Source organism: Macrotis lagotis, chromosome 7, assembly GCF_037893015.1.
Source record: "Macrotis lagotis isolate mMagLag1 chromosome 7, bilby.v1.9.chrom.fasta, whole genome shotgun sequence".
NCBI classification, from domain to species: domain Eukaryota; kingdom Metazoa; phylum Chordata; class Mammalia; order Peramelemorphia; family Peramelidae; genus Macrotis; species Macrotis lagotis.
In genome coordinates this window covers 14,513,788-14,535,993 of record NC_133664.1, presented here as the reverse complement: position 1 = coordinate 14,535,993, position 22,206 = coordinate 14,513,788, and the positions used below count along the sequence as shown (strand labels likewise).

The following is a 22,206-nucleotide window of genomic DNA, read 5'->3' as shown; positions in this document are numbered from 1 at the left end:
TCTCGTCCAACCCTAAATCTAGGATTCTAGGGTCCTCTTCTCAGAAAGCAAGAAGCTTCTGCAATAGGTGGCATGGAAAAGCAAAAAAGTCTTCTCAGATTTTTCTCAAACTGACCATTCCATAGAGTATTGTCATTGTCAGTTTTTCTCCCATTAAAATAGGATCTCATGGAGGGGAGAGATGCCTCATTTATTTGTTTTAGTATTTCAGCAATGTTTACATAGGAGGTGCTTAACAGCCACCAGCTCTGTCAGTTCTATGGACTAATTAGAGTCTTGGACTCACTTAACAGATTCTCTCCAGGAAAACCAGGGGAATGAATGTGTAGATGCTTCTACAGACTATGATGGAGTTTTCATAGCATTTAATAACTCACAACAATTCTTACTCTTCCAATAGTAAAAAGTTTCATTTGCTCTCACATTTTTGAATGCATGGAAATTTATTTAAATAAACAGATATTCAAGACAATCATGGGAAATAAACTCAAGGGATGTGGGGAGGGTAGCTGCATGCATGGGCAAAGTTGGTAGATCTAGGCAGACTAGGCTTTGTAGCCTGGAATATGGGGGAATCAGGGGGGAAAAGTAAAGATGAGCTGGAATTCCCATCACCACATGGAAGAATCCTCAAACCTGAAAAAGAGGAAAAGAAATAGCTTGAAAATGTTCCGAGGAAAGCCTCCCAGCTCTTGAGAGAGTAGCAATAGAATGAAATGGCAAAGAGCAAGGATGGGACTTTCCTGATAGGAAAGAAGGAAGGAAGGGAAGGAGGGAAGAAAAGATCGAGGAAAGAAGGAAGAGGAGAAAAGGAGGAAAATTGTTTCCATGAGTCTTTATTACTAGTGGAATAAATCCATGGTACTTACAGACTCAGGGATTATTCCATAATTTAAAAAAAATAGTCACTGTCAGCAAATTAAGGGCATTTCTGTTTTCTTGTAAGTCTTTATGTGGGAAAAAACCAACTTTTAATAATCTGAACAATCTTCTCTGTCTCTCTGCCACTCTCTCTTTCTCCATTCCCCTCTGTCTCTGTCACACACACACACACACACACACACACACACACACACACACACATGCACACACACACACACACACACACGCACACAGAAAATTCGGACAGTCTCAAGGTTGTTCAGACTTACTTCTTCATTGTTCCTCCATATGATTCCATAATTAGAAGCTAGTATACAATTGACTTTATTTCATTTTTAAAAATTCAAACTGAAGAGTGTTTAAGTCATGCATGACTCAGTTTGACTTTTTATTCTCTGAACACTAGATGGTTCTTACCTTCCAGCACCTGCTGGAATATACCAATCAAATAAGCAAGTCTAAACTTGAGCCTGAAAGACACCCTTTGTTACTTTACAAGCACATGAGTATCAACCTCTGAATTTTCAGTCTCCTAATATCTCGGTCTGAATGGGGTGAGCTCAATTAATTGGCAACTGGTCAAGGAAAGGACCTTTCTTCTAGCATGCCAGCTTCACATAAACCAAAGTCATAGACTGTGCCCCTCCACCCTGGCCAAGGTTAATGGATGGGTATTGATAAAAGAAGGTCCTGGCTCAACCCCACCTCATCACAGCCACTCCAAGCAGTTCATTTTTGGAAGAAGTCGTAACAATGGCAGAACTGACATGCAACTACAAAAAAATGAGGAGTTGTAGCGCCCTCTCCTGGTTCACTTAGTTCTTGATGTTGTGAAGCTCTATATCAACTGAGAGAAATCTATAGTGGGAAGTTTTAGCGGGGAAAGGGAGGAAATTATCTGTAAGAACAAATGGTCCACTGGGAAAAGCCCTGGAATTGGAGTCAGAAGATATGAGGTTACTCTGTGACCTATGAGCACCCCATATCCTTGGCCTCCATTCCAGGTTCTTCATTAATTGGAGAGAATGAACTGGAAGATTTCTAAGTCCTTTGGTTCTGATTTTGAAAACTATTTGGGAAGTAGAATAATCAAAACTCGGTAGCATTAATCTCATTATTACTGATTTTTTTTTTACTACCCCAGCACAGTGCCTTGTATATAGTGGCTGTTTAATAAAATTTGTGGAGTTAAAACTGATTTGAATTCATCAGGAATACTAGATATTAATAATAATTTAATTATAATTAATAAAAATTATAATAGTGTAGGACTAGAAAGTCCTTTCCCAAAGTCTTTCCTTCAACTCAGTGTTCCTAGAAAATTAGCAGTTGTCCTTCAGTCTCAGAGAAGATTGTGACATCAGGAAAAAGATATAATGACTTGCACATAAGATTAATTCAAGGGAGGTAACACTGTGCAAAGATACCATTTTCGTTATCCCATGTGAGCCTAGTGGCCTGACCTAATACGATCAGGACGGTTGGTGATCAATGGAAGACCCTGACCTTTTAGAGTCACGTCTTTTCCATATCACCAAGGTTCTTTGGTGGCTTGATATCATCAGGCAACAAACTTTCAACAGTGAGATAAAGCTAATGTGAGTCTTGATGGTCCTAGAAAATAAGCTGGGAGCATCCAACATGAGAAGACTCCTTTTCCCAGGTTGGCTCTCCTGGTTTCCTCAGGTTGGCTCTTAAACCTCTGACATCCATTCAGAGAATTCTAAAACTTCAAATTGTTTACAGTTGAAGTTGGATTTATCAGAGATAAATCCTCCAATGACTATTTTTCCAGCTATTAGAAATGGTCCTACATGCAGGACTGACCTGGCCAAACCTAGAATATGGTAGTTTCATCTTAAAGTGGTAGACTCCTTCGAGCTCCTCCCCCCAAGCTCTTCTGAATTCAAAGAGTTGAATGGAAAGGGGAAGGGTTTTTTTTAAATTTCACACTCTTGTTTCTGGAAATGACAACAACAACAGTAATAATAATAAGTATTATTTTATCATTATTCTTTAACTTTTAAAGCCCCGGCATTTGGTCTCAATTCCCTAGTGGATGGATACATTTTGGTTTCGTTCTCGTGTATGTTGTTCCTATACTTTTGTGTGTATAGTAGAAAGATCATTGGCAATAGAAAGAGCTGGGTTCAAGTCCTAATTCTTCCTTTTTTTAAATCTGTGTGATCTCGGGGAGGCCAGCTAACCTCTGTAAGCCTCAGTTTCCTTATCTGTAAAGGGAGATTATATCTCTCACACTATATAAATATTAACGATTACTTTTCAATGTGTTCTTTGAGTTTGATTCTTAAAATTTCAATGAGAAATTTCAGAAAATATGTAAAACTATGTACGGATGGAGTATTCTAGGGGCTCACAATCTGGTACGTGTATTCTCCATTTAAACTATAAGACTCTTGAGTTGGAGAAATTCCTATGGCACAGCTCTATTTTGCCGAAACTGAGGCTTGTGGAGTTGAAGTGACTTCTTTGCTTTACCTTAAGACTCAAGTCCAACTCAGACCCATTGCTCATCCCAGTATTCTGTGCTGTGAGTTTTGGTGATTAAAGACCGAGTCACTATATTTTTCTTCTAAATCTTTACATTCTGTCTTTAGCTCCACAGGGAGACTCTTTAATGTGTCTCTTAGAGGTTTGAGTATGAAGTTCATAAGCAGAACAGAACTAAGCCTTGGGGCTAATCTTTTGGTACTTGAGATTTTCAAAGGGCACCCAAAGTGCAGAGAACTTCAAAGGATTATGGGAGAAAAGACTGCAAGCCAACTTGCTGGCGAAAGGTAATATTAACAGTTGCTCTTCTCCAAGAGGAACTTCATAGGTCATTTAGCCTAACCTGGATCTGAATAGACTGAGTCCCTGAACAGTGGGCTTCCAACTCTTGCTTTAAGACTCCTAGTGGGAGTAAATTCACCACTTTCTAGGACAGTCCACTCCACTTTGAGAGAGTTCTAAAATGGCTAGGAAATTTTTCCTTCTATCAAAGCTTAACTCTATTCGACTGAAACTTCTACCCAGTTCTTTCTCCTGGTTCTGTTTTCTGGGGTCAAACAGGACAAACCTCACCCCTTCTTCCACATAGCAGCCTTTCAAATATAGAATAATGACTCCCTATGTATCCCAGAAAACTTTCACTTAATGTTCCATTATCCTTTCTTTTCCCCAAGCATAATAATAACAATGAATTTATTCTGAATACTGGAAATTTATGCCCATTTGTGGAATAAAAATGATAATTATCAATAATAAATGAATAATTGCTTTCATTTACACATTTTGCCAGACATGGATCTAAATGATTTATAAATAATATTTCATTTGATTCTCAGGATAGCCCTGAGTGGTAGGGGCTAATATTATTATCCCCATTTTATAGATGAGGAAATTGAGAGTTAGTAGGCACTCAGCTCTCCTCCTGCTCTTTCATCCTCCCTGCCAGTCCCCACTGCTGGCCACAGGCCTTGAGAGAGCTGTTGTCTCATTGGATTGTCTACAGGAGTCTATCCTATACTTTCAATGCATTTCCCAAGAAAGTCCGGGATAAAGGATCAGGTAGCCAAACTTAGCAGACTTCACTTCATCGAAGAAGGTCTGAAGGCTACTATCTCAAAAGATGGCCAATTAACTTGCATTCTCTGATGAACAAATTACAAAGTAATTAAGGGAGGACATGAGCAAGAAACTATAAAACGATTTAAATTTTTTAGAAAACTTATCCCTATCAAATATTGGTTTGTGAAAAGAATTCTTAGTCAAAGCAAGGCTAACTTGTAGCATTTTAATTAATAAGCAGTTGTCTCCTAGAAAGCATATTCTCAAATTTGTCAAAACAGAGTGAGATAGGAAGAAATTCAAAGTCAAAAGTCCTGGGATTGAAGACTGGTTTTTGTCTCAGTCTGATTTGGGGGAGATCTTTCAACATTCTGGGTCTCTCCGTTTCTCTATGTTTAACATAAGATTGTTGGGTTTGTCCACTTCATATTAAAGATGCAAGAACCAAGAGCCTCCTGGTGTTGAACTTTGATTGCTTTTCTTTTGGACTGTTCTGAAGGTACTTTTTCTAATGAAATTACCACAATTCCTTTACAGATGATACTGGAAGGAAAAGAAGGGTTTTCGGCTAAAGATGGGGGGAGAGGGATTAGAAAAGTAGCAGAAGATGTCCATGAGAGACACCTTAATTTTATTTCCCATAGTTTACACAAAGAGAACTGATGTTTAAAAAAACAATTAAACTCTCCTCCTACCTGGATCTGGGAAGATTTTCTGTGTTTTCTCTCAACAAGAAATCTGAGATCAGGGTCTCTGGGCTGGATCGCTTCCCATATCTAAAAGAAGAAAAAACGTATGTTTAAAATGTCTACCAAATAGTAAGAAAATACTTTTGTGGTTTTTTTTAGATTGGGGAAATTCTTAGTCCCTAACTTCATTGCTGCTCTTCGGTTTTTCTGCCTTTTTTTTGATCCCATAAAGGGTTTTCTTGGCAAAGATCCTAGAGCGGTCTTCCATTTCCTTCTATAGATCATTTTCCAGAGGAGGAAATTGAGGCAAACAGAGTAAATTGACTTGCCCAGAATCACACAGATAGTAAGTGACTGAAGTCAATTTGAAGTCATATCTTCCTGACTCCAGGCCTGGTGCTGCCCCCTCTAACTTAGGATATAAATCCTAAGGAGTCTGAGATATTGAAAAATTAAATAATTTGTCCAGAATCCCTCAGACAAAGATTGAAGGAGCACTTGAATTCAGATCTCCCTTTTATAACAAAATGCTATAGTCATTTAACTAATTAGAGGACTTTTTTTTTACAAAAAATAGATAAAAAGAAAAAATTCTCTTGGTGCAATATATATGATAACCTTCAATAGCAAGCTAAGGCCATTTCCCAGAAAAGATTACTGCTATAAACAAAATGCCTTGGTTAGTGTGTGCTGCTTTATCTTCCATATTGTTCCTTTCCTGGAATATGAAATTATTAGCTTTCTGGGAAAATGATCAGGGTAACCAATGTTATTTTTTCTTGGGAGCTGAAGCTTCTGAGTTTAACTCCCTTCTTTATCTCTTACTATCTGGGGAAACCTGTATTAAGTGTGTTCATCACTTCACTTTTCTGGGTCTCAGTTTATCATTTAGAAGATCTCTGAGGTCTTTTCTATGTGTATATTCTGTGTATTCTGATATATGTCCATTAGAATAGAAGCTCCTTGAGGGTAGAGCCTGTTTTATTAATTTTTCTTTCTATTCTCTGATGGCTAACAAATGGCTGCTTAACAAGTGTGTGTTGATTGATTCTAGCTCAGATTTATGATCCTATATTAATTAAATATTTTTAATTTCAAGAAATCCCAGACACGTTATTTCATTATGTTATTCACCATTTCTAATACTAAAATAAATTTGCATTGATTCAAAAGTCTTGCTGAATTCCATTTTATCGGACTAAAAAGAGACTCTTGTAAGGAAAAGCAATTGAACTAGGCTTAATTTTGAATCAATTTCCAATTATTTCAATTACTGAAAAAGAAAATAAGTCACTTTATCAAAAATACTCCTTTCTTCTAAGGCAATAGAAGTTCTGTGTTCAAACCCTTCCTCTGACATTCTAGGACCTTTACTAGCTACATGACTGTGGATAAGTCACTCAACAATTTCATAGGATGTTATGATAGGCTGAATTCCAATCAAAATAGCCATCACCCAATATGAAAGTCTCTGCCCTGCAAAAGGTATGTCAGGTTTAGGCAGGCTCAGCTTTCTACTTGCTGATGTTTCCTATCCTTTGTTCTGGAATGATCTCTCATTGCTTTGTGAAATTGCCAGAAAAGATTTTTCATTTAAAGATGAGCCCAAAGAAATCAATTAATTGTGGTCACTCTTTTAACTAAAACACTCCCTTCCCTAAATGGGTGATGGTAGTTGGTTGTTGTGATGATGGGGTGGTGGCAAGGAACCCCCTGGGATGTGAGTCCATACTTTATCCTTTAGATACTTGGGCCTGCATTTTAAGACCATCAACAAACCAATCGTTATTAATTGCCTGTGCTAATTCCAATATTTTGTTTCAGTGTCAAGTCAGTGTTTGAAAGGTCTAGTACTTCTACCCATTTGGGAACAAAGAATAGAAAACAGCAGCAAGTACAAAGCTGAGCCTGCCTAAGCATATAGGATTGAGCAACAGCCCCTCTGCAATGTATAGTCTTAGAGATTTGCACAATGGTAATGGTACTAGCATTTATCCATGCTTTAAGATTGGCAAAGTTTCTTAAAAATCCTATTTCAGGAGCAGCTAGGTGGCATAGTGGATAGAGCACCTGCCCTGGAATCAGGAAGACCTGAGTTCAAATCCGACCTCAGACACTTAATAATTAACTAGCTGTGTGACCTTGGGCAAGTCACTTAACCCCATTGCCTTGCAAAAAAAGAAAATGCTATTTCAAACCTGAGAGATACCTGCTATTATTATCTGCATTTAAGAGATGAGAAAATTGACATCGACAGAGCTTAAGTGACTTGACCAGGATCTCACGGACAGGAGCTTGAATCTGGTCTTGAATCTAGGTATATCAGTGCAGGAAGAGCAGCTTTCTCCCCACTAAACCCAGGTTTCTTCTTGAGATTTTAGTAGAAGAAAATTCAACTTATGAACTTTTTTTTCTCTTTAATTGGAACCTGAGACAAATTGAAAACTCTGCTTTGTCTGTCAACCCCGTCCCCCAGCATTTTGCTCATTTCATTTTCTTCATTTTCTCCACATCCCTTTGGTACCCTTCCTTTCTCCCTCTCAACCCTGACCAGGTTTCTTGGGTACAATCACTAAAGAAAAGAACCTGGACCCTCCTTTGGAAGAGTGATCCAAAAAGATGGAGGAAAGTTGGAGAGGGGCTTCCCCCTTCCTAGGGTTTGGAAGCACTGGGCTCCCCACCCTAACTGTGGGAACCTTGGTGGCAGTAGTAGATGCTCTGGTGGCTTAGTCTGGTTCCTACCTCTGGCGGGTGATGAGATTAATGTAATGCCGAAGAGCTGAGTAGTATCTGGCCAAGTCCTCTGGTGGTGAGTCCTGCCTGGGGCTGTCGGGCTTGGATGGGATAAGATTCAGCCAGAGTCTCCAGGCCGATGAGCAGAGACAGGGAACAGGTCATCACATACAGCCACAGTCGCCTGCTTCCCTCCATCTGGGACAACACAGGGAAAAGATGCTGGAAGAACTAGGATCCTGCCATGGTTGAAGGAAACCGAGATTCCCCTCCCTTGGGAGCCCTCCCTTCTTGTCTCCCTCAGATCCCAGCCCACACCTTTTCCAGTTCTCTTAGTGCCCCATTCGCACCCACCCAGTCCTGAACCCTCAATCCAGTAGTATTCAGCAGGAGTCTCATCAAGACCTGACCCTGGATAATGAGAACTTTGGCAAAAACTTTGAAGGACTGGAAAGTCTGGAGTCAGGAGGGAAAGGGTATCTGAGGGACCTGAGGCTTCCTATTTCTTTAACTAAATAAACTTGGGGACTTGGAATTAGAAAGAGCTCAGGAGATCACTGAGGTCAGACCTTTTCACTTTGCTGCTCAGGGACCAAAGACCCTAAAAGGTTGCCCAGCTCTGTGTTGGGAGGAGGCCAATGGAGCTGGAATGGAGACGTCATTTGGCCCAGAGTAGGTAGGGAGGTAACTAGATGGCTCAGTGGACAGAGAACTGGGCCTAAGTTCCAAGGTGATCCTGGACACTTACTAGCTGGGTGACCCTGAGCAAGTCACTTCACCTGTTTGCCTCAACCCACCGGAGAAGGAAGTGGCAAACCACTGCAGTCACTGCCAAAAGAAACATCCACGGGGGTGGTGGAGTCAGACCCTCCCGGACAAGGTGGGAGGTCTCCTTGAGAGGGTCCCTCTAGCAAGAACACAGGTCGGAACCTATTCAGCAAGTTAGCCTTGGTGAGTTCCGGGGGATGCAGGAAGCTACGTGACTTGCTCAGGGTCACCCAGCAAGGATGGGGGGGGGCATGCAGGGAGTCAGCAGCAGAGCCAATATAGGAGTCTGGATCTTCTGAGTCCAGGCCAAACTCTTTTCCCTCTGCATCAGAAACGTTTCCTGCCGCAGGTTCAGCAAGCTGGACTGGCTGGCCCCGGACTCTGGTTGGGTCAGGGCTTCTCCAGACCCTGGCCAGACTTCTGCCCACTCCCCAAGTTGGCTGAGAGGAGCAGAGCCGGCTCTGAATCAGAGCGGGGCGGTGGGCAGGGCTGGGAGCTGGTGGGCTCCAGCCACGGCCCCTCACATGCACGGGTCCGAGCAACCTTGGAAGGCAAGGCGCTCCTCACTGGGCTCCTTCCCACCCCTCTAAGCCGATATTTCTCCCCAACTGGAAAGAGGGAAATGTAATGTTGGGAAACCCCCAGGGCAGCCACCTTTCACCTCAGACGCTACTTAGTGCGCCTTGCATACAGTGGTGCCTAACTAGTGTCCGCTGGACTTTCTGTGGGCCGAGGGAGGCTCCGGCCAGCTTGGTCTCTGAAGAGTTGTTCAACTATCTCCCTCCCCACCAAGAGGCCGGAACAAAAGTCCCAAGGGGGGGTCTGTGCACTCAAGCAGGTCCCCGCAGCGGAACTCGGGCGTGGAGGGGCCCTCGGCGCCTGCCAGCGCGCCCCCCCTTTGCCATCTCATTTTCTGATTTATGCCACGGTGGGGGATTCGCAGCCAGGACAGAGGCGCTCGGGCTGGGACGGGGAACCTGGGGGCGGGGTAGGGCGGGAAAGGAGAGCGTAAAGCGAAGAAGGTCCTCGGACAAAACCCAGACTAGGGAGTCCCGAAAAGGAGAGCTTCCCCCAGACTGTTCCCCCCGAGGCCTTGGAGGGAGAGTCTGCTACAGGTAAGCTGCGCTGGGCGGGGGGACTTACGGTGGACGGCGGTCCTGGCTGCGAGAGCAGGTGGCACCGTGCGCTCCTCTCCTCTCGGGAGCGGAGCCAGCCGGAGCAGCAGGGCTCGGGTCTGAGTGGGAGCTGTGCCAGTCGGGGTTTTATGGCTCTCCGCCCCCCCCTCCTCCCTGGCGGCAGGAGGGGCCTTGGGCAATCACTTCAGATGACTGCCACCCCAACCATTTACGCTTCCGCCCCTTTTCTGGGCTGCCAGAATCCGCCCCTCCCCAGCCTCAGCCCCTTCGCGGGTGCAGCCTGGACATTCAGGTGGTGCGCAGGGGTACTGGTCGGGGGGTGGCAGTGGCACCCCCTGGGATGGGTGAGAATGCCCCCCCTGCCCTCTAGTTAGCTGTCCTGCTGGGCGCCCTCTTTGGCTAAGCTCAAACTTCAGCTCCCCGCCCTAGCCGCTTCACCCTTCCCCTCCAGGACCCCTGTTTGTCCGGGGTGCGTGTGTGTGTGGGGGGGGGGGATTAGGGATAGACTTGAAGCTGGACTTTTCCCGAAACCGCAGTCAAAAGACGAGCGCCCTGGCCGTGCCCAGCTCTGTCTGGACTAACTTTGCCCGCAGCTCCCCCTGCTCTCCACCGTCCTCCTTCACAACACCGCTTCTCCTCTCCCCCCCTCCCGCAGGTCGCCCCAAACCTCCCGCAGCTGCCCTGGCCAAGGCTCCCCTTGCCCACCCCATCCCTCCACCCCTCTCTACCTCGGCCTCTCCCCCAAAGGCGCTCCTGCAGCCCAGGTAAGCCCCTCTCCTGCCCAGAGGGTGCCGGGGCTGCCTGCCTCCCTGCTCGGCCGTGCAGCCGCAGGTGCCTCTGAGGCCGCGGCGACCCCAAGCGCCGGCACCTTGGAGAGCTCCGCCTGAGGGGGCCCGGTGGTCTCCGGAGACAGACGACCGCAGGCGCTTCCCCTCTCCCGAGTCCAGACCCCTGGCAGGGCGGGCCGCGATGCTTGACTGCTTGGGTGGTTTGGAGACCGGGGTAACCCTGAGGGTGCCAATAGCCCCTGGGGGAAAGGAGCCTCTGGCTTACACCAGGGAGTCCGTTGGGAGAATCTTTTAAACAAGGTTCTCTCGTCTCCCACACACCTGTTGGAGCGCCAGCAACTTTAGAAGAATCCGATTTGGGAAAGCAAGTTGAGCCCCTGAGCACACAACTGCAAAGACCAGAAGGCTGCTCTCCAGGGGCAATATCACTTACAGAAAAGGCCACGTTTGGGTGCAAGTTTCCAAGGTTCAGATAGCCACAGGTTCCATCTTTTCACCAGGGCATGCCAGAATTTCCTTACCTTAAAGATGGTGGCCGGTCCCAGACTGGGGTATAGGTCAGGAAGCTGGCTGCTTCTTTCATTTCCATAGCTTCAGCGTGCAGCACATTGTCTTAATAAATGACAGCTGGATTGAACTCGATGGGGTCTCTTTAAACCTTAATTATTATAACCATGACAACAATAATAATGGCTGCCCCTTTGGAGTTTGCAGAGCACTTCACATATACATTTCCTTTTCCTAACCATCTGCGAAGCTTTTTCTTTGACTTTTTGAAGATCAGTGGTGGGGAAGTGAAAAGAGCTAAGGATTGGAATCAGGGAGGCTCCGACATTCACCCTGTGACCCTGGACAAGTTGCTTAACCTCTGTTTCCTCTCTGGTAATACAATAAGCTGGAGAAGGATGTGCTGAACTACTCACAAAGAGTCTGAAATAATGGAACAACAGATTCTGATCTATGCCTGTGGCATATTTTATTTAAAGGATACTTACTGCCTTTCATTGCAGGGGTATTTGTGCAAGAAACATACCAAAAGTAAGACTCTTAGGTTCTCTGACAGGGAGTGACTCTAAACAGCTACTAATAAGAAAATTAAATGCATTTTAGTGAAAGCAGTGATTTCTATTTTCTTTTACTAAAGTAGGAAAAGAGACCAATTTCTTCTTTTATTGCAAATAATACTTTAAAATGAGAGGTTTGTAGACCTATAGAATTTGGTTTTTTCTTTCTTTCTTTTTAGTTTTTAGTTTTTACAAGGCAAATTGGGTTAAATGGCTTGCCCAAGGCCACACAGCTAGGTCATTATTAAATGTCTGAGGCAGGATTTGAACTCAGGTAACTCCTGACTCCAGGGCCAGTGCTCTATCCACTGCACCACCTAGCTGCCCCAGACCTATAGAACTTGGAAGGAATAAGATTTAGAACTCAAAGAGATTCTGGACATCACCAAGGTCAATCTCTCACACCATTTGACACACAGAGAAACAAGCCCAGAGGGATTAGGGACCTCCGAAGTGATGGAATCCATTTGACAGAGGAAAACACTAAGGCTAACATATTCAACTTGGTCTAGGTCTCATAGATAGCACAGGAATGGGACTGGAAACCAGATGGTATGGTTTGAAAGCCCGTTGAGCCCATTTACAAGGAACCAGCTGCCTTCATGTAGCTTTTGGAACTTGATTAATTTACTAACTAAAGTTACCTGTACCTAAGGATTTTGGATTCAGGATTTCATTCTGTTCTCAGAATTTGGCATTTCCAGGAGGATGATTTAGAGTCCTTTGGATTCCCCCACATAAGGGACCCAACATGTATGACTATATTACTGGAACTTTAAGATCCTGTACTCTGCAAATAAAGAAATAGATGAATGAATGAATAAATTAAATAGATTAATGAATGAATATGGCTTTGTTCAGCCTAGCTATAATCTCCATGCTCAGTTTTAATACTTAAATATTCATATATAAGCTTAGGGGCAGCTAAGCTAACAACGCTTCTTCATCTATCATGAAAAGCAAAACTAATAACCGTACAATGAGTCTGGGAACATTCAATAACATGGAAAATTTCCCAGTAGAATAGAAAAGCTAAAACAAAGAGAGAAAACTGGGATCTTGGAGAAAGAAAGTGATTTAAGTTTGGGTAGGAGTAGATCATAATCAACAAGGAAAACATAAAGATAATGGAAGACAACTTTGCAGAAGCCAGCACATAGCACATAAACATATATATATATATATATGCATACATATATATACAGAGAGATTATATATTATATATCTTCATATATTATATATATCTTTATATAATATAATATATAATATATTATACATATATATCTTTAACATTTTTTAAATTGAAGTATCTTTCATATCCTACATAACAATGTTAGTTGAAAAAAATGTGTTGCATTACACACAGGTTACCCCCCCACACTTTCATCCATTGCTTCAGTTGTATAAAGAGCTATAATCACAGTGGGTCATTGAAAACTTTAGTCCAGGACTCTGAAATGTTGGAACTACTGGGAACCCTTATACTGGTGGTCTCAACACCTCATAACAAGAGTAGTTCACGGATATAAAAAACTACTAGTTAGTACTCTTCTAACCATAGTAATCTCCCAAGTCATTCTTTAGGGATATTTCCAACCCCACAGTGGTGGTCTCTCCAGCAAAGACTTCCCAATGTCTCCAAGGCGTGTGTCTCTTTCCTTCCCAACCTCCCAGTACCCACACTAGGAAGATCTATGGCCTTTCCTAAGTGTGATTATATTGGAGCAAAGGAAATGCTCCTTAAACTTCAAACAATTTACAACTGCTTGTTGCTTCTATTACAAGGAGGTTGGGGGGGGGGGGAAGGAATGGTTTGGATGAGGAAATCACTGAAGTTCCTGTCATGTCTCCAATGATGTGATTATGTTTCCTTTTGAAAAAAAAAACATACAAATTCATGAAATTCTAAGGATTTCTCCCTGCTAAGAAAGAAAGAGATTTTGCAAATTTACTTTTGGAATCTTTTTATATGACTAAGTTTACTAGTTTAAAATCCCATTAATTTTAATCACAGTATCTTTGCTTTTTATTGCCTTATCACTGGTTGCTGAGAGATGGAGGTGATGCTTGAGTATTACATTTGGAACCAGAATTTTCTTTTCAAATTGCTTTGATCTGCTTTCCACCAAATATCTAGTTTTTTCATCTGGTTGGGACCTGGAGTATATGTATGTGTGGGCACAGGGAACACTATGTACTAGAAATGAAAACAAACAGAATGTTCATTCAAATTTGTGTCAAACCCAGTCCCTGGACATCAACTGCTCTTATCAAATCTGTGAGGGGCTCTGCTTGGAACCAAGTTAAACTTACAGAGAAGAAATTGTTCTAGGGGTTTCTGACCTAGGACCAGAGGTGAATGCCTCAGGCGACCTCTAATCCTAGGAGGAGGTTCACTTTCAGGGCAGAGATTCTACCCCTGCTCCGACTCCCCATTACAGAAGCAGCTTAGTACAGTGGATAGTATCTGAGAGTAGCAGGGACCTGCCAATCTTGGAGTCAGAAAGGCATTGTCTCCATCCAGGCCCACTCTCTCTGTCACTTATACAGAGACAGGAGACAAGAGTCAAGAATTTCTTAGGAAATCAATCAATTCCCAAGATTTTCTTCAATGTCCATCTCATAATCAGGTCCATAACAAAGACCAAGAAAAGAATATAAGAGTCAAAAGGGATCTTAAAGATAATTTTATCCAGCAGCTCAAAGAAGAAGGTTAAAGCTTAACAAGAGGCAAATGACCATTTGAAAGATGCGATTTGAACCCAGGACCTAACTCTTAGTCTATTTATTACTTTTTAGAGCAAATAAAAAATGCAAGGGATTGAAGTTCAGAAACCCTGAATTCAAATCTGTCTCTGATACTTACTAGTTGGGTGGCTCTGGGCAAGTCACAAAACCAGTAGGTTTAAGGAAACTGCCTCAGTTTCCACATCTGTAAAATGGATATAAGAATGGAACAGTGTTGTTGTGAGGAAAAGGTGAGATTATAAATACAAAAGGGCTTTGAAACAATCTGACTGGGTTTTAATGGGTATTTACCTTGATCCCTCTATATCTCAAGAGACCATCTTCCTGAGTTCCTCTACCCCCAAATGACCACACTAAAGCGAACTTGGGGAAGTGCCTTACCAAACGTAGCCAGACTGCTTCTCCAGGGGCTAAATTGCAGGTGACTGCCTCCATTGTTGAGATCAGATTCCAGGCTTTTCCATGTTGGTAGCTTATGCTCTCTGTCAAAATGTCTGTCAGGAAGGGCTCAGGGGTAACTCTATGCTTTGGTGAGGCATTAGAAATTGGATGTCAGAGAATATAAGGCATTCTGGGGCACACAAAAGGAATATAAAAATGGCCTGCGACCTCAGACCCTCATCAGACAAATATAATCTTGGACTGTTTTAAGAGGATCACAGTGCCCAGGACAGAGAAGGTGATAGTCTTTCTGTAGTCTGTTTCAGCCAGACTAAATCTGGAGTGTGTCCAGTAGAAGGATCAGGATGGAGAGACGACAGGAGAACATGCCATACAAGGCCTGGGCAAATGAATCAATCCATGAAACACATTTATTAATCATCTCCTATGGGTCAGATGCTAAGGATGTAAGGGGGAACCTAAATGGTCCCTCTGAATCTAAGAGGTTGTAGAAGGGGGTTGTCATCATTGACTTTTGGACAAAAGGATGGCTACATATGATGGAATTATCAAGCAAGTTAGTCAGAGTATTATTGGTTTAAAAAATGGCCATCTGGTCCAACTTGTACAGGTTAGAGAATTCCCTTTATAGCCCACCCAAAATCACTATACTTAGGGTTGGGGTTAGGGTTAGGATTAGTGTTAAGATTAAGGTTGGGTTTAAAGTTAGAGCTAGGATTAAAGTTAGAGGGAGAGGGTTAAAGTTATTAGAAAGCATGCTGAATGTTGTTTTAAAGGGCCTGGGCTGGAATCTTGACTCTTCGGTTTATGTAAACTGGTCAAGTGATCTTCTGTCCTTGTTACTCAATTTCTTCATCTATAAAAGGAAGGAACTGAACTAGATGACATGTGAGGTTTTGTCTGTCTACAACTTTTTGCCATGTGGTCAGAAACTATGAACTTTCTTTTTTCTTCCTCCCTTCATCCTTTTTTTTTCTTTCTTTCCTTCCTTTCATCTAGAAGACTTCCTGAAGAAGTTCTTTCAGTTTGGGGATAATACTTAAAATTCAAGTATTAGGATTTTTTGGTGATGTTTCCTTTACATTTTCCTGGGATTTTTTTGCTCCTTCTCCCCCTCCCCAATGTTCCCAGTTCTTCCTTCATGAGTCAACCTGTCTCCATCCTTCTTCTGATCCTTCTTCTGATACTCTACAAATCCCTGAACATCAGTAGCTAATATGTCCCATCCCAGCTTCCCTACTCAAAATACTTCTTTTCTTCAGGCTAAACATTCCTAATTCCTTCCAATGTTTTTCATATCCCATGATCTGAAGACCCAGCATCATCCTGTCTGCTCGTTCCAGAATGTGCTATGGCTAAATCTACCTACGATTTGCTGCTCAGGTGATCTTAGCACTTGGTTTGACAAGTGCAGAGTCCAGACAATCACCTCCCTTCTTTGCTTCACCACTAGAGTCCACGCTTCTCTTACCATAGCCCAAGAATCACACTTTTGATTCACAATGAATCCGCAGAACTCCCAAATTCCCAGATCTTTCCCTTCAGCTGTGATTGGGGGATGGGCTGATTCTTGATCTTGTTTAGAAAGGAACTTGTCCCTGTCTCTATTGTAGCATTATGGTATTATCCCAGAAGCTACAGATCTCCCTTGGACTTCTGCCTCAAAATACAAGTTCAAAGATTGCAAAGAATTAAGGGTAGGGAAGGAAACCACATTGGAGGGAGGGAGAAGTAGAGGGAATCATGATCAAAACAAGTAGATATAGCTTTTACAAGATTCGGGTGCAAAAAAGTGAAATGGAAAGAAAAAGTAAAATGAGAAAATGGCCCATGCTTCCAAGATGAATAGGACTTCCCTGGTGGGAGTGATTGCCACTTGCTGGCTGAGAAGGTTTGCATTCTGGCAGTGCTAATGTAATAGCTCTGTGTCAGAGTAATTTCAGAATTCCACACCACAATTCTGACTGCCCCATTAAAGCCTTCTTGAGGATGAAATAGTAGGTTTGCTCTTATCAAAAATACATTTCCATATAGGAGTAGATTTGACAAGCTAATAAGAAACATGATTACAACAAGAGATTCTGTAAGTCACCCTGGCTCTCTTCCATTTGGGCAAGAAGCCTTAGGTATCTTGGGTTGTACAGTCAGAATTTTTTAAATGACTAGGTTTTGTTTGTTTAATTCACAAGAAATGGTTCAAAGGTTACTCTTTGCCTTCTGGCACATATAATGGGCCGAAGAAGAATAACTATCTTTAGAGTATAACTAAATATTTATATGATATTCATTATTTTTGTTGTTTAGTCATTTCAGTCGTGTCTGACTTTTCATGACCCCATTTGGGGTTTTCTTGGCAAAGATCCTAGAGTGTTTTGTCCTTTCTTTCTCCAGTTCATTTTTACCATTGAGGAGTCTGAGGCAGACAGGGAAAGGCCATACAGCCAGTAAATATCTAGGTCAAATTTGAACTCAGTTCTTCCTGACTCCAGGCCCAACAATCTCTCCACCCCCTCAAATCACTGACTTCATCACAAATCACTGTTTATATGCCATGGAAGTCTTTAGGGCAAAGATTGAGCTAGCTCTCCATCCTGTTGAAATCCTGTTGAGCCCATTTACAAGGAACCAGCTGCCTTCATGTAGCTTTTGGAAACTTGATTAATTTAATTATTTTGCTAACTAAAGTTACCTGTACCTAAGGATTTTGGATTCAGGATTTCATTCTATTCTCAGGATTTGGCATTCCCAGGAAGATGATTTAGAGTCCTTTGTATTCCCCATATAAGGGACCCAACATGTATGACTATATTACTGGAACTTCAAGATCCTGTACTCTGCAAATAAAGAAATAGATGAATGAATGAATAAATTAGATAAATTAATGAATGAATAAGGCTTTGTATATACTGAATCCATGGGCAGGGAAGGTATATACTGAAGAACTAATTGAACATTTGTTGAATTATTGAGTGGTATCCAATATCTATCAAGACACTTCCATTAGAGCAAAGATTGAGCTAGCTTCCATCCCCCAGATCCAACATGATGTATACTGAATAGACAATTAAACATCTGGTGAATTATTGAGTGGGGTCCAATATCTATCAAGACACAAGCTGCTTGTCCATTCACTCTCCTTGGATGTCATCACATTTTCTGATTTTTACCCTTTTTTAGGAGGCGCATGCAAAGAGTTTCTCACTCCCTATGGTTAAAAATTATTCATGTAAAGACACTCCTTTAAACAGTCCTAGATCATTATGCCACACAACTGAAAGCAATGGAGCCAATCATAAAAAATCATACAAAGAAGTTAAGAGAAGGTGATTATGGATGTTCCTAATCATGGTTCCACACAAGAACCTAGGTTAATGAATGAGTATTTAGACCCCATCCTATCATGATAATAGTAAACAATAATCTAGGGCCTTGCATACATTCTGATATAGCCCTTTCTTTGGAGCTAATACTGGTTATCATAATATTATTTGATGCAAAAGAGAAACCAGTGAGGCAGGTACTACCATTTTACAAATGAGGAAACTGAAACTCTGTGAAAACAAGTGATTTTCCTCATGGTCACATTTCTGAGAAGTATTGAGGCAGGATTCAAACCCAAGACTCTCTTGACGCCAAACCCAGCTCTACTGGTTCTTACCTCATTGAGCATCTGAGTAAGGAGGCAGACATGGAAATGCCCCCCATCAATAGAGGTGAATAGCAATGTATTGTAGACAAGCAGGAGAAATGGATGATTTATTCATTTGATGCCAGATCACTATAAACATGATAATTAAGTAAAAGAAAATTGTGGGATTTCTGTATATTTACTTTGTGATTATTCTACATGACCATATAAATATAAGTTTAATAAATGTTTTGTGTGAAAGACTTCAAATGGGACAGATTTAACTACTCTAAAAAATTTTCCAAGTTTAAAAAACAATTCTATTATGGAATCTGTAAAAACTTTTCTTCAAACTATGTACAGTGACTTTATTTTTTTTCGCTTTTTTTGTATTCTTGGTTTTTTGCTTGTTTATTTTTGCAAAGTAATGGGGTTAAGTGACTTGCCCATAGTAATTATTAAGTGTCTGAGGTCGGGTTTGAACTCAGGTCCTCCTGACTCCAGCGTCAGTGTTCTATCTACTGTACCACCTAGCTGCCCTAATTTATTTGAATTCTTTAAGTAATCTGCAGATTTTATGGAATGATAGGATCTGATTTCCTTTAGGAAAATTCCCCTTTTAAATGGAATGCCCTTGGTCTTTGCCCATTTGGCAAAAATAAGTCTGTTAAAATGTATCTTTTCATTTTAATATTAGGAAAGCTTGTCAGGAGAAAACAAAAAGGCAGTGTGACCATTTTCACACTAGCTGCTTTCTATAGAAAATTACTACTAAAAATTCTGATGAAAATGAAAACATTCCCATTGTTCAGAAAAACAATGAAAAAATCATGTAAGAAAAATGTATTAACAATAAACACACAGGGGGTGGTATCAGTTTGACAAACCTTAAAATGAGCTTTCAGGGGAGAGATGGGAGCAAGAGGGAAGAAGCTGATATCCTAATGTGATTCTTGGTTCATTTGAAAATTACCTAAGTCAGCCCACAGCATTTGGATTTAGCTACTAACCAAATTTAAGCCTAGTACACATTTCTTCCTGCAAAATAGTAGATGAGGCTCTCCGTTATGAAATTAAACATCAGTGACATGTGGCTTTCCACCTACTGCTTTCCTCAAGCTCCTCCAGGGAATATTTTTTCCTATTTTCAGTCTTTGATATTTTTTTTCCTTTTCTGCTGACCAAGTTCTCCATCTTTCTGAAGTTTCCTGATGCTCAGTTTGAGAAACGTGAGAACCACCAGCCACCAATTATTAAATAGGAAAGAAGTTCCTGGCAGACAGGGCACAGGAGGGGATGATGGGAATCTCCCAAAGGGTAGAGATTATAAAATGATGGACCAGCACCAGGGATGCAGCAATTAGCTTCTCTCCAATTCAATTTGAACATAATAGTGAGGCTCTTTTATGCCTTCATCTATCTCCATGTCATAATCTGAACAATAGTTGCTCTTAATTTTTCCTGCATGGATGGCTATGCCAAACTCTTTAGAGGGATTATAGATTTCATTCTGAAATGCTCTGGGGCTTGTTTGATGAAGACAGAACAATATTATCTGCAAACAGGACCATCTGGAGACTCTCACAAACTGGGAATCTTTCTACCCTTCTGGGCTACACCTCGGACACAGTGCTGGTGGATGCCTCCAGTTGGCATATTTCCCAGTCTGATATCGTAATCAGTGAATCACCTATCAAAGTTATTGCTAGATCCTTCAAAAACTTTTGTCTAGTTTTAATCATAGGAATGAGTAACGGGAACCAAATTATTAGAGAAGTTTTATGGGAGAGTTTTTCCCCTAGCAAATCACATTTAAAAAAATAATAAACAATATACACACTGTGGGATGCTATGTTCTCTATCCTTTGCAAGCTGAGTTTGATGTTTTCATTGGTTCTTGTTTTGAAGGGTCACCCTTTGCCGTAACTCTTCACCCACTTTGCCTTGCTCTCCAAGGACTACTGCTGTTTCCAAACAAGTCTCTAGAGTTCATGAATTAGATTTCCCTAAATAGGATTTGGTCCTACTGCCATCCATGACTTTTTTTCTTAAGAATTTAGAGAAGTCAGGGTAGTAGATAGTGTGGTGAAAAAAGCCCTGGCCTTGGAGCCAGGAGGACCTGAGCTCAAATCTGGTCTCAAACACTTGATATTTAAAACTAGCTATGTGACACTGGGCAAGTCGCTTAACCCCGATACCTTGCAAAAAAACAAAAAACAAAAGAAGATAGAGAAGTCAGGAACACCTGAGTTCAAGTCTTATTGCTGATTACTGACTGTGTGGCCTTGGGTGGGTGTCGAGATCTCTGTAGTCAGTAAACTCCCATATCTTATAAATTGTAATACAAGTGCACCCCATTATTAGGAGAGCAAGTTTCCTCTCTCAGAGTTCTATGCATGAATGAAATCAAAGATGGGAATTAACACCCTTACTCCTCACCAACAAAAGTCCGTATTTCCAATGTTATCCTCAGAGCTTCAGATTCCTATCTCAGACTGGGCTGACCAAATGTCCTTGCCTATAGACTCTATGGGTTCCTTTACTCTAACAAGAAGTCCCGATTTAAATAATTCTAAGTGCTAAATATCACATCCCTTTGGGTCAAGAGCCAAGGGAATGACTAGTGCAAAGCAAGGTTGCTTAGGCACAAGAGTTCCTCATTTTATGTCATGGACCCCTTTGGCAATCTGGGGGATGCTATGGTGCCCATCTCAGAATTTTCTTAAATTCATAAAATAAAATATATAAGATTATAAAAGGAAACCAATTAAATCAAAATGGAGTTGTCAAAAGACAAAAAAAAATTCATGGGACAGAAACCTATGATTATCCTATGAAAGTCACTTCATATACTGAGTGAGATGAGCAGAACCAGAAAAACACTGTGCACCCTAACAGCAACATGGAGGTGATGATCAACCTTGATGGACTTGCTCATTCCAACAGTGTGATAATCAGGGACAATTTGGGGCTGTCTGCAATGGAGATTACCATCTGTATCCAGAGAAAGAATTGTGGACTGTGAACAAAGACCAAAGACCATTACCATCAAATTAGAAAAAAAAAGGCATTATATTATTATATAATTTTACTATCTCATACTTTATTTTTCTTCCTTAAGGTTATGATTTCTCTGTCATCACATTCAACTGAGATCAATGTATACCATGGAACCAATGTAAAGACTAATAGAATGCCTTCTGTGGAGGGTGGGGGGAGGGAAGCAAGAATGGGGGAGAAATTGTAAAACTCAAAATAAATAAAATCTTTCTTTAAAAAGTCACTTCATGCTGAGCCTCAGTTTCCTTTTCTGCAAAATGAGGGGTTAGAGTAAATGGTCTCCACAGACCTAGCTCTGCTCCTCTTCTGGGTTGGCCATAGCTCTGTTCAGGCCCCTAATCAGCAAACTACCCCCCATGTCTACACATGACTGATTTAAGTAGTTACCGAATCTAGAGAAAACTCCTGGCAGAGGCACTGCTCACAATTACAGACGTGCCTTTTGCTCCAGCCAGGGCCTCTGGGGATATTATCAGTATAACACAGGCAAGAAAATAAAAGTGGCTGCGTGAGAGACATCTTAACATCAGATTCCAGGTAATTACCGAGAACATCTCTGCCTCTCTTTGGCAGCATCACAGAGACAGGATCAAGGCACTGGCAGGTAATTGATGGGGGGGCTGGGGGGGCTGGGGGGAGAGTAAAACCCAAGAACAAAAAGTCTACTGCAGACTTTCAGGAGATTTTTCATGTTTGCCTAGAGCAGTAGTGCAAATAGAGAATGAGATGCCAAATCAC

General features: G+C 41.7%; 1 pseudogene; it reads right to left on the bottom strand.

Moving 5' to 3' along the window:
• Positions 1 to 485: 485 nt before the first annotated feature.
• Positions 486 to 8,072, bottom strand: LOC141493623 (pro-neuropeptide Y-like; annotated as a pseudogene).
• Positions 8,073 to 22,206: the final 14,134 nt, after the last annotated feature.